The 9,436-nt window shown below is 44.5% G+C and overlaps 1 protein-coding gene and 1 pseudogene across 1 annotated transcript in view; one reads left to right on the top strand and one right to left on the bottom strand.

Moving 5' to 3' along the window:
- The window catches only part of TMCC1 (transmembrane and coiled-coil domain family 1), a 172,738-nt gene that overhangs the window by 11,034 nt on the left and 152,268 nt on the right, over positions 1-9,436 (top strand). The gene's annotated exons all lie outside the window — the stretch shown is intronic.
- On the bottom strand, positions 4,747-6,911 carry LOC102877642 (annotated as a pseudogene).

Raw genomic sequence — 9,436 nt, 5'->3', positions numbered from 1 at the left:
TTTGTTCCTCTCTTTGAAAAGTAAAAGAAAAATTCTTTCATTGTTACACAGTCCCTTCCCCCAAGTCCACTGCGCTAGGCAGCCTTCATTCTGGACTCATGTCATAAAAATAATGCCTAATAATATATGCCTTTTAAAACAGTTCTTTCATCTGTTTGAATGCAGTATACATAATAAGGGGTTGGGGTGGGGGGAGACTTAAGAAAGGAGTCCTTACTTCTCTCTTGGTGTTGAGTAAGCATGGAACTCTGGCCAAAGGCCTTATTTGCACGGTCTGTAGGCAAAGGGCTTCTTATCTGTGTGGGAGCAGCTGTTGGAGTACAGCCTTGCCACACTTGGGGCACTTCTAGAGTTTCTCACTATGTGAATGTGGTGTTGCTTGATGAACACATAGCTCTAGATGGAATCCCTGCCACATTCCCTGCAGGTGTATAGCTTCTCATCTGCTTGTAGACCATGCTTCTGTACTGGGTTGGACCTCTGTCTGACGGCAAGATTTCACTCAATTCACTAGTAAGATTTCTCACCCTCTGTGGATGTGCAGGTATTATATGAAGTAAAAGCTGTGGTTTGAGACTCTTGCCTCACTGGCCTCTCTTGCCCATGTGGGTGTGCTGATGTTTCAGCACCAGTGCTTGAAGCTGTTGCCACAGGCCACAGCAGTGAAATTTTCTGCACTGCTCCACTCTACGTATACCCTAAAGCTCACACCCAAGCTAAAGACACTGCCCCAACTGGCTTACTTGAGCCTACTCCTGGTTTCCAAGACTTTGCAGCAAGAGCCTTATACTCTGGACTCCTCTAAGCTTTGTGTAGGTTCCAGCCTCAGTTGGCCTGCATTCCTGTTGACCATTCCAAATTGGCCTCTGTCCCTAAGCTTTTCCCAGGCTTAAGTTTCTGGAAAGGTCCTTAGTAAGCTTTTCAGCACCCCTGCATACTAACACAAATGTGGGGAGCTCAGGTACTGTAACCCACATCAAATTTTTAATCCAAAATCTGAGTGGTTTGAATTCTTGAATTACTTTTTGGGAGAAAAGTGAACAGTCACCTCCTGTTATAATTTACAACCTTGAAAACCAAATGGAGGATTGCTATGAGCTGGTACAGACTAGATGACAGTGAATTTTATTATTTTTTTTTTTAAATAAACCATTCTGGCCCATCCTTAACTCAGAAATGTATAAACTGAGAGATAGTGGTACCTTCTTGAACTCCAACTCAAAATTGAACTAGGAGATATTTCTCTGTCTTTACTTCCTGGATGACCTGGGGAACCAGGCTAATAATTCCTCTGAATGTTGCTGGGAAAGCACCTCAGGGCTTGGGAGGGGGTGTCATGTTGATGATCATGGAGGTGTCCTTGTAATGAAAGACTGACAAATTGCACAGGAAGGGATTCTTGATTGTCTCTTAAGGTTTTCTCTCCCCCTGAAGGTGTGCACTCTACTACACTGATGGAGATTGCAAGGTGGAAGCCCTTTCAGTTTACAGGGCTCCCTTACTCCGAGCTCAGATTGCAATCCCTGCTGATACTGCATCTGATAGGGGGAAGGGAACAAGCATCATCAGATCAAAAACAAGCTTCTTTGTCCCATCTTCATATTGGAATACAGTGTATGTGTAGAAGGGTATGATTGAGGAGAATTCAGGCCCAAGGCTCCATGCAAGCCATGTGATTTGACTAATATATAGGTGTATACTGTGTGTGATCTCACATATGTTATACGTAAGTATATTGCTTAAAGAGTGTTTGAAATATACAATGCCTTTTTCACAGAACACGTTGTAGACATTAAGTTATGTGTACATGTATATAAATCTGAGTTAACTTCATTAATCAAGACTTTTTTTAAAATAACTTTCATATTTTTATTGGTTATACATTGTTTCATGCAAGTAAGTTCCACTTTATGCGATCTTTCATTTACATTGTGTTTTGTTCATGTACATTGTGTTTCCACAATTATTTTAAATAATCCACATTTATTTTAAATAGTTATTGTTTATTTATGTCCAATATCACCCCATCTTTTCAAATCCCCATTGACTTTCCTATTCCTTTACCCCTCATCTGCCCACTAACCTCTGCTGTCCTGCCAGTATGCCTCCTACCGCCTCCTACTTCCTGCCCCTTCTACTCTTCTGCTTCCCTTTTTGAACATTACAGCACAATAACCCCCTTTCCTGCCCTCTTCTCCTTTCCCCTTCCCTTTTTGAACATTTACAGACATCTTGCTCAGTTATCCTTCTATTTTTGCAATAATGATTTCACATAGTATTTGTCCTTATTTTTTTAAATTTATTTTATTATTTTGTGTGTGGGTACCGTCAAATCGGATCTGACTGGTAGAGGAGGGGATTGTCCCTCCTTCTTCAGCAGAGCAGCTGGTGGATTCGAACCTTGTACCTCTGGGATTGCAGTGCAGCTTCTTGCCACTAGGCCACCAGAGCTCCCTAGTATTTGTCCTTATGAGTCTGAGTTGTTTCACCCAACATTATGCTCTCTATAGACTCTCCCATGTTATATGATATTTTATTAAATTGTTGTTCCTTTGTGCTACATAGTATTCCACTGTATGACTGTACTACAATTTCTCAATCCACTTATTTGTTTATATACATTTGAGTGGTTTCCATTCTTGCTATTGTGAATAACGTTAGTATGAACATTGTTATTTTAGGTGTCATATAGTGAAGTAAGACTCACAGCAACCCTATGAATACCAGATCTGAACCTTGTCCCATCCTGTGCCATCCTCACAATCTCTGGACAGTAGATCTGAGCTCTGTCCTATCCTGTGCCATCCTCATAATCTATGACATACTCGAGCCCGTTGCTCTGTCAGTCTTATCTGGTTGAGAGTCTTCTTTTTGCCAACCCTTCACCTTCCTATGCATGATGTTCCTCTAAGGAGCCTCTCCTAGCAACATGTCCAAAGTATGTGAGATAAATCTTTATCATCTTTGCCTCCAAAGAACACTCTGCCTGCACTTTCTCCAAGATCTATCTGTTTGTTCTTTAGGCAGTCCATCGGATAATCAGTACTCTTCTCCAGCACCAGAACTTAAAGACATCAGTTCTTTTGTCATCTTATTCATTGTCCAGCTCTCAGATGTGATTGAGGAGACCATGGCCTGAATCAGGCAAGTGTATTTGAGTCCTCAAATTGACATCATTGCGTCTCAACAATTTGGAGACATCTCTGCAGACTTTCCCAATGCAATATGTCTCCTGAGCTCCTGACTACTGGTACCAAGAGTGTTGTTTATGGATCCATGTAAGAGGAAGAACATAGGTGTACATATCTCTGTGTCTTAATACTGATTTTCTTGGCATATATACCTACCAGTGGAATAGCTGAGTCATGTGGGATTTCTATGTTCAGCTTTTTGAGGAAATGCCAAACTGCCTTCCAGAGTGGTTGTAACATTTTGCAATCCCACCAGCAGTGCATGAAAATTCCAATCTCTCCACATCACCTCCAATATTATTATTGCTTGCTAGCCTGTTAAACTTTGCCACAGGGATGAGATGGTATCTCATTGTGGTTTTGAATTGTATCTCTCTGATTGCCAGTGCTTTTGAACATTTCTTATATCTGTCTCTTGGCCATCTGAATGTATTCCTTTGTGTGAAGAGTCTCACGTAGAGTCTCATGTCTTTTGTACATTTTGTTACTTGAGTTATCAGAGTTGTTCTTGTATAGGCCCTGTAATATTCTGTAAACTCAAATCATGAGAGCATTGTCTTATAACTTTTAATGTCATTATTGTTGTTATGTGCCATCAAGTTTACCACTCATGACGACCCTATGCACAGTAGCTCTGAACCCTGCTCTGTCCTGAGTCAATCTCACCGTCTCTGACACACCTACCTTCATTACCCTAGTTATTGTGTCATCTGTCTCATCTGGGGTTTTCCTCTCCTGTGCTGTCCCTGACCCTTCCAAGCATGATATCCTTCTCCAGAGACTGGTCCTTCCTGGCTATGACCAAGAAATGTTTTCCTCAGTCTTCTCACCTATTGGAAAAAGTTGGGTTTTTTGTGTTTTGGTGTTGTTGGGGTGTGTGTGTGTGTGTGTGTGTGTTTAAAGTTTTTAATGCACACAGGGACTTAGTTTTTAGAAGGTCCCATATATTGATTTCATCCTCTCCTAGTTTTGTGTTTCTGGCTGTATTTGCAAACCTGTTTATGTTGTAGGCTCGGGATTCTAAGGGAGTTTGTGGTGGCCTAGTGGGAAGAAACTGCAATCCCAAAGGCACGTGGTTCAAATCCATTAGTTGCCTCCATGGCAATAAGATGCACACTTCTCTTCCTGTGTGATTGACTGCTTTTGAAAACCTGCTTGAGGTTCAGCTATGGATCAGTTCTAACTCAACGGTACACAATTGTAGCAACAACAATACTTGTAAGTTTGATTCCATTTTGTTTTGTATGATCATTATGGTTTTGAATATTAACTTTTGGTCTTTGGTTCACCTTGAATTTTTTTTTTTTAAATGTCATCTTCTTTATTTTGCATACTTTAATTTTCAGAACAAAATAAACAAAACTCAAAATACACAATATCCCACCCTCATTCTTGAGGTTGATGCCAGAGTTACATCCTGTCTTAACACACAGGACAGGAAAGAAAAATACTAGCTATCAGCAGATGGAGCCAGATGGGAGAGAGCAACTCAGGGCTGCTGTGGGAGACACAGGGATGCTATACAGGGGCAATGGGGGTGTTACAGTAGGAACTTTTAATCGACTTCTTCCATGCGAGATGCATCCTCATCACCCTCAAGTGGGGGGATCTCATCAGGAACAGCAGCACTGGGTTCCTCAGCAGTCACCTCGTCTTCATCAATGCCTAAGCCTAGCTTGATCATGCAGTAGATGCGGTTGGAGTGAGTTTGGGGATCCTCAAGGGAGAAACCAGAAGAGAGCAGTGCAGTTTCAAACAGCAGCACCACCGGGTCCTTAACAGCTTTATCATTCTTGTCTGCCTCGGCTTTCTGTCTCAGTGTTTCAACAATTGGATGATCGGGGTTAATCTCCAAGTGCTTTTTAGCCATCATGTAGCCCATTGTCGAGTTGTCCCGAAGTGCCTGTGCTTTCATGATCCGCTCCATATTGGCTGTTCAGCCATATGTGCTAGTCACGATGCAGCAGGGTGAAGATACAAGCCTATTGGAAATTGTCACCTTCTCGACTTTCTTATCCAAAATTTCCTTCATGAGCTTACAGAGATTCTCAAACTTGGCCTTGCTCTCTTCCATTTTCTTTTTCTCTTCTTCATCCTCAGGTAGTTCTAGGCCCTCTTTGGTGACAGAAACCAGGCTTTTCCCATCAAATTCCTTGAGCTGTTGTACACAGTACTCGTCGATAGGTTCAGTCATATACACAACCTCAAAGCCCCGCTTGCGCACTCGTTCCACAAAAGTGGAGTTGGCCACCTGCTCTTTGCTCTCACCAGTGATGTAATAAATGGACTTCTGGGTCTCCTTCATGCGGGACACATATTCTGAGAGGTCATCTCATCTCCAGACTGGGAAGTGTGATAGCGAAGTAGCTCAGAAAGGCGACGCCGGTTAGTACAATCTTCATGTATCCCAAGCTTCAGGTTTTTAGAGAATGCCTCATAGAATTTCTTATAGTCCTCCTTGTCTTCTGCCAACTCAGAGAAGAGCTCAAGGCACTTCTTGACAATGTTTTTGCGGATGACCTTCAAGATTTTGCTCTGTTGCAGCATTTCATGAGAAATGTTGAGGGGCAGATCCTCTGAGTCAACCACACCACGGATGAAGTTCAGATACTCTGGTATCAACTCATCACAACTTTCCATGATGAACACACAAAGAACATAAAGTTTAATGTTATTCTTCTTTTTCTTGTTCTCAAAGAGATCAAAGGGAGCCTGGCAAGGGATAAAGAACAATGCCCTGAATTCCAGCTGGCCCTCTACTGAGAAGTGCTTGACTGCCAAGTGGTCTTCCCAGTCATTAGTGAGACTCTTGTAGAACTGTCCGTATTCCTCCTGTGTGATGTCATCAGGATTTCTGGTCCAAATGGGCTTAGTCTTGTTCAATTCTTCCCTATCAATGTACTTCTTAATTTTTTTTGTTTTCTTTTTCTTGTCTTTACCAGTGTCATGCCCCTCATCTGAACCCACATCTTCTATCTTGGGCTTCTCTTCGTCATCCTTCTCTTCCTCTTTCTCACCTTTCTCTTCTTCTGCCTCATCATCACTGAGTTCCTTCTCTCGTTCTTTCTCCAGATAGAGGGTGATGGGGTAGCCTATGAACTGTGAGTGCTTCTTCACTACTTCTTTGACTCGTCTCTCTTCTAAGTATTCTGTCTGGTCTTCTTTAAGGTGCAAAATGACTTTAGTACCCCGACCAATGGGCTCACCATGGTCAGTAAGAACTGTGAAGGAACCCCCAGCTGAAGACTCCCAGGCATACTGCTCATCATCATTGTGTTTTGTGATCACTACCACTTTCTCTGCCACAAGATAGGCAGAATAAAAGCCAACACCAAACTGACCAATCATGGAGATGTCTGCACCAGCCTGCAGAGCCTCCATAAAGGCTTTGGTACCAGACTTGGCAATTGTTCCCAAGTTATTTATGAGATCAGCCTTGGTCATGCCAATGCCTGTGTCCACAAGAGTCAAAGTACGTTCCTGGGGGTTAGGGATGATGTCAATTTTCAGCTCTTTCCCACTGTCCAGCTTGGAAGGGTCTGTCAGGCTCTCATAGTGAATCTTGTCCAATGCCTCAGAAGCATTAGAGATCAACTCTCTAAGGAAAATTTCCTTGTTGGAATAGAAGGTATTGATGATAAGAGACATAAGTTGGGCAATCTCTGCCTGAAAGGCAAAGGTCTCCACCTCCTCCTCTCCATGGTGCACTTCCTCAGGCATCTTGATGAAAAGGGTTCCAAGTACCAAAGAGGCGAGGGCAGGGTCTAAGAGCAGGCCGCACAAGAGCCGCCAGCTGCGCGGGGGTGACTCAAGAGCGAATTTTTATGTATAGTGTGAAATGTAGATCCTGTTTCAGTTTTCTGCAGGTAGATGTCTAGCTTGCCAGCACCATTTGAGGTTGTAGTTTCCTTATTTGATAGGTTTTGTTTCCTTGTCAGATATTACTTGACTGTTGATTGTTGTTGTTAGGTGCCATTGAGTCAAGTATGACTCATAGTGACATCATTAATAACAGATCTGAATCCTATGCCATCTTTACACTTTATGACACAATAGAGCCCATTGTGGCAATCACTGTCAGTGCACCTGCTTGAGGGTCTTCCTCTCGTTTGTTGACCCTCTGCCTTTCCAAGCATCATGCCCCTCTCCAAGGAATATAGCTCTCATAGCAACATGCCCGACATATGTGAGGCAAAGCTTCATCATCTTTTCCTCCAAGGAACACTCTGGCAGCACTGTCTCAAAGACATTGTTTGTTCAGTGCTCTTCTCCAGTACCTCAGCTCAAAGCATCCCTTCTTCATCTGTCGTTCTTACTCTTTATCTAGCTCTCAGATTCATAGCAAGTGATTGAAAAGACCATGGCTTGAATCTAGCACACCCTGTATATTCCCGCCTTTTTTCTTTCCTTACAACTCAGGTGTTAGGTGATTCTTTCTCTTCTTTAGATCTTGCCTTGGCTTCCTGCAACACCTGAATTCCAGTCATATGTCTGTTGTTCCGTTTGTTGCTATCCCCCATGATTCATTCTCTTTCCTTCTTTTCTCTCTCTTTTTCCCCCTTTTCATTCAGTTCCCATTGAAGTTCGTGTCTTCTAATTCTTGTTTCAATCTTTTCTATTCTGCCTTTTTGGTTTTTTTTTTGCATGTGAAAAGTTCTGCCATTTCAGTCTTGATATCTTGAATTGCATTTCCATTGTTTCTAGTATTGGGTTGTTCTAGTGGGTTGAACCCACTCTGCCTTATGATTTTTTAAATTCTCTTCCTTTATGGTTTAGACTCTTTCTTTCATTAGTAGTAACTTCTTCAGTACCAGTTCATGTAATTCCACATAAATATATATTTTCTGCCTCCCTGTTTCTGATGTATTCATTGGTTCTGTGATCTGCTCTGCTTTTTTTTTTATCATTTTTTTATTGGGAAAAACATATTGGAGGTACAAGGAAGTGAAGGTTGGGGGCAGAAGGGTGAGGATGGGCCAGGGATGCAGTTGCAGAGCTGCACAGCTTGGTCAGTGGCAGGAGCAGGTGAAGGAAATGATGAGGGTCCAGGGGGGACCAGATACTACAGAGAAATGACAAGCATTTTCCAATGGTAATTAAACCAACTGTCTTATTGATTTGGGAATTGGATGCCGACTCTCTGGCTTCTTCATGCTGAACAGGGGTGTAGATATAAAGGGGGGAAGGGAGGATGCTTTATCACCTTACTGGTGGTCTTGGGTTAAAGCTGCTTGCCTTCTTGCTCTGTTAGAACATATTTTCCTGTCATTTGCTCCCCTCTGGACTGCAAAGTGTTTTCCCAGGTGGGTCCAGTGGGGCTGGCTGGTTGAACCCAGAGGCTCCATCCTCCTTTGTTTCCTTAGCTGTCAGTTGTATTTCCTTTTTGTCACTGGCACTGGGTTCAGGGTCAATTCTGGAGTAAAACTCAGAGTAAGGTTACCTATAGGAAAGGGAGCAAACCTAGAGAGAACAAACTTGTGAGTTACAAATAGAAGGGCTTTGAGGGTGTTGCTTTCAGGTTTACTGGGGGTGGGGGTGGCAGAAGGTGGCCTACCTAGGTAACATTGGATACCCTAGGCATTTTTTTTTCTCCTTCCCCACCCAGGGGTCAATCTGGGGACAATGGCACAAACTGGGGACTGAGGAGCTCACCCTGAGGGCCGCGACGACTCACCCCGAGCCGGGGATTGAGGGCAGCCCGCCCCGGGCAGAGGGCCGCGACGGCTCGCCCTGAGCTGGGGGCCGAGGGCAGCCCGCCCCGAGCCGAGGGCCGAGGGTAGCCTGCCCCGGGCAGAGGGCCAAGGGAAGCCCACCCTGGGCAGAGGGCCGAGGGAAGCCCACCCCGGGCAGAGGGCTGTGACGGCTCACCCCGAGCTAGGGGCCGAGGGCAGCCCACCCCGGGCAGAGGGCCGCGACGGCTCATCCCGAGTCAGGGGCCGAGGGAAGCCCGCCCCGGGCAGAGGGCCGCGATGGCTCGCCCCGAGCCGGGGGCCGAGGGCAGCCCGCCCCGGGCAGAGGGCCGCAATGGTTCGCCCCAAGCCAGGGGCCAAGGGCAGCCCATCCCGAGCAGGGCAACACCCCCCAGGAGCTGGCTGGTATACTGCTCCTCCAATTGCCCCTACCCCAGTCTGGTCCCCTCACCTGACTAAGGACTGTGTGGTCAGGGATAGTGTTTCCAACTCAAGCACTGCCACTTTTACCCCTCCATAAGTGGTCATACTATATTTTGAAGTAGGTGTCACTGC

The sequence above is a fragment of the Elephantulus edwardii genome, unplaced genomic scaffold (assembly GCF_000299155.1).
Source record: "Elephantulus edwardii isolate Elephantulus edwardi_28Jun2011 unplaced genomic scaffold, EleEdw1.0 scaffold00306, whole genome shotgun sequence".
NCBI classification, from domain to species: domain Eukaryota; kingdom Metazoa; phylum Chordata; class Mammalia; order Macroscelidea; family Macroscelididae; genus Elephantulus; species Elephantulus edwardii.
The sequence above is the reverse complement of the archived record's forward strand: the minus strand, read 5'-3'. Positions and strand labels throughout refer to the sequence as shown.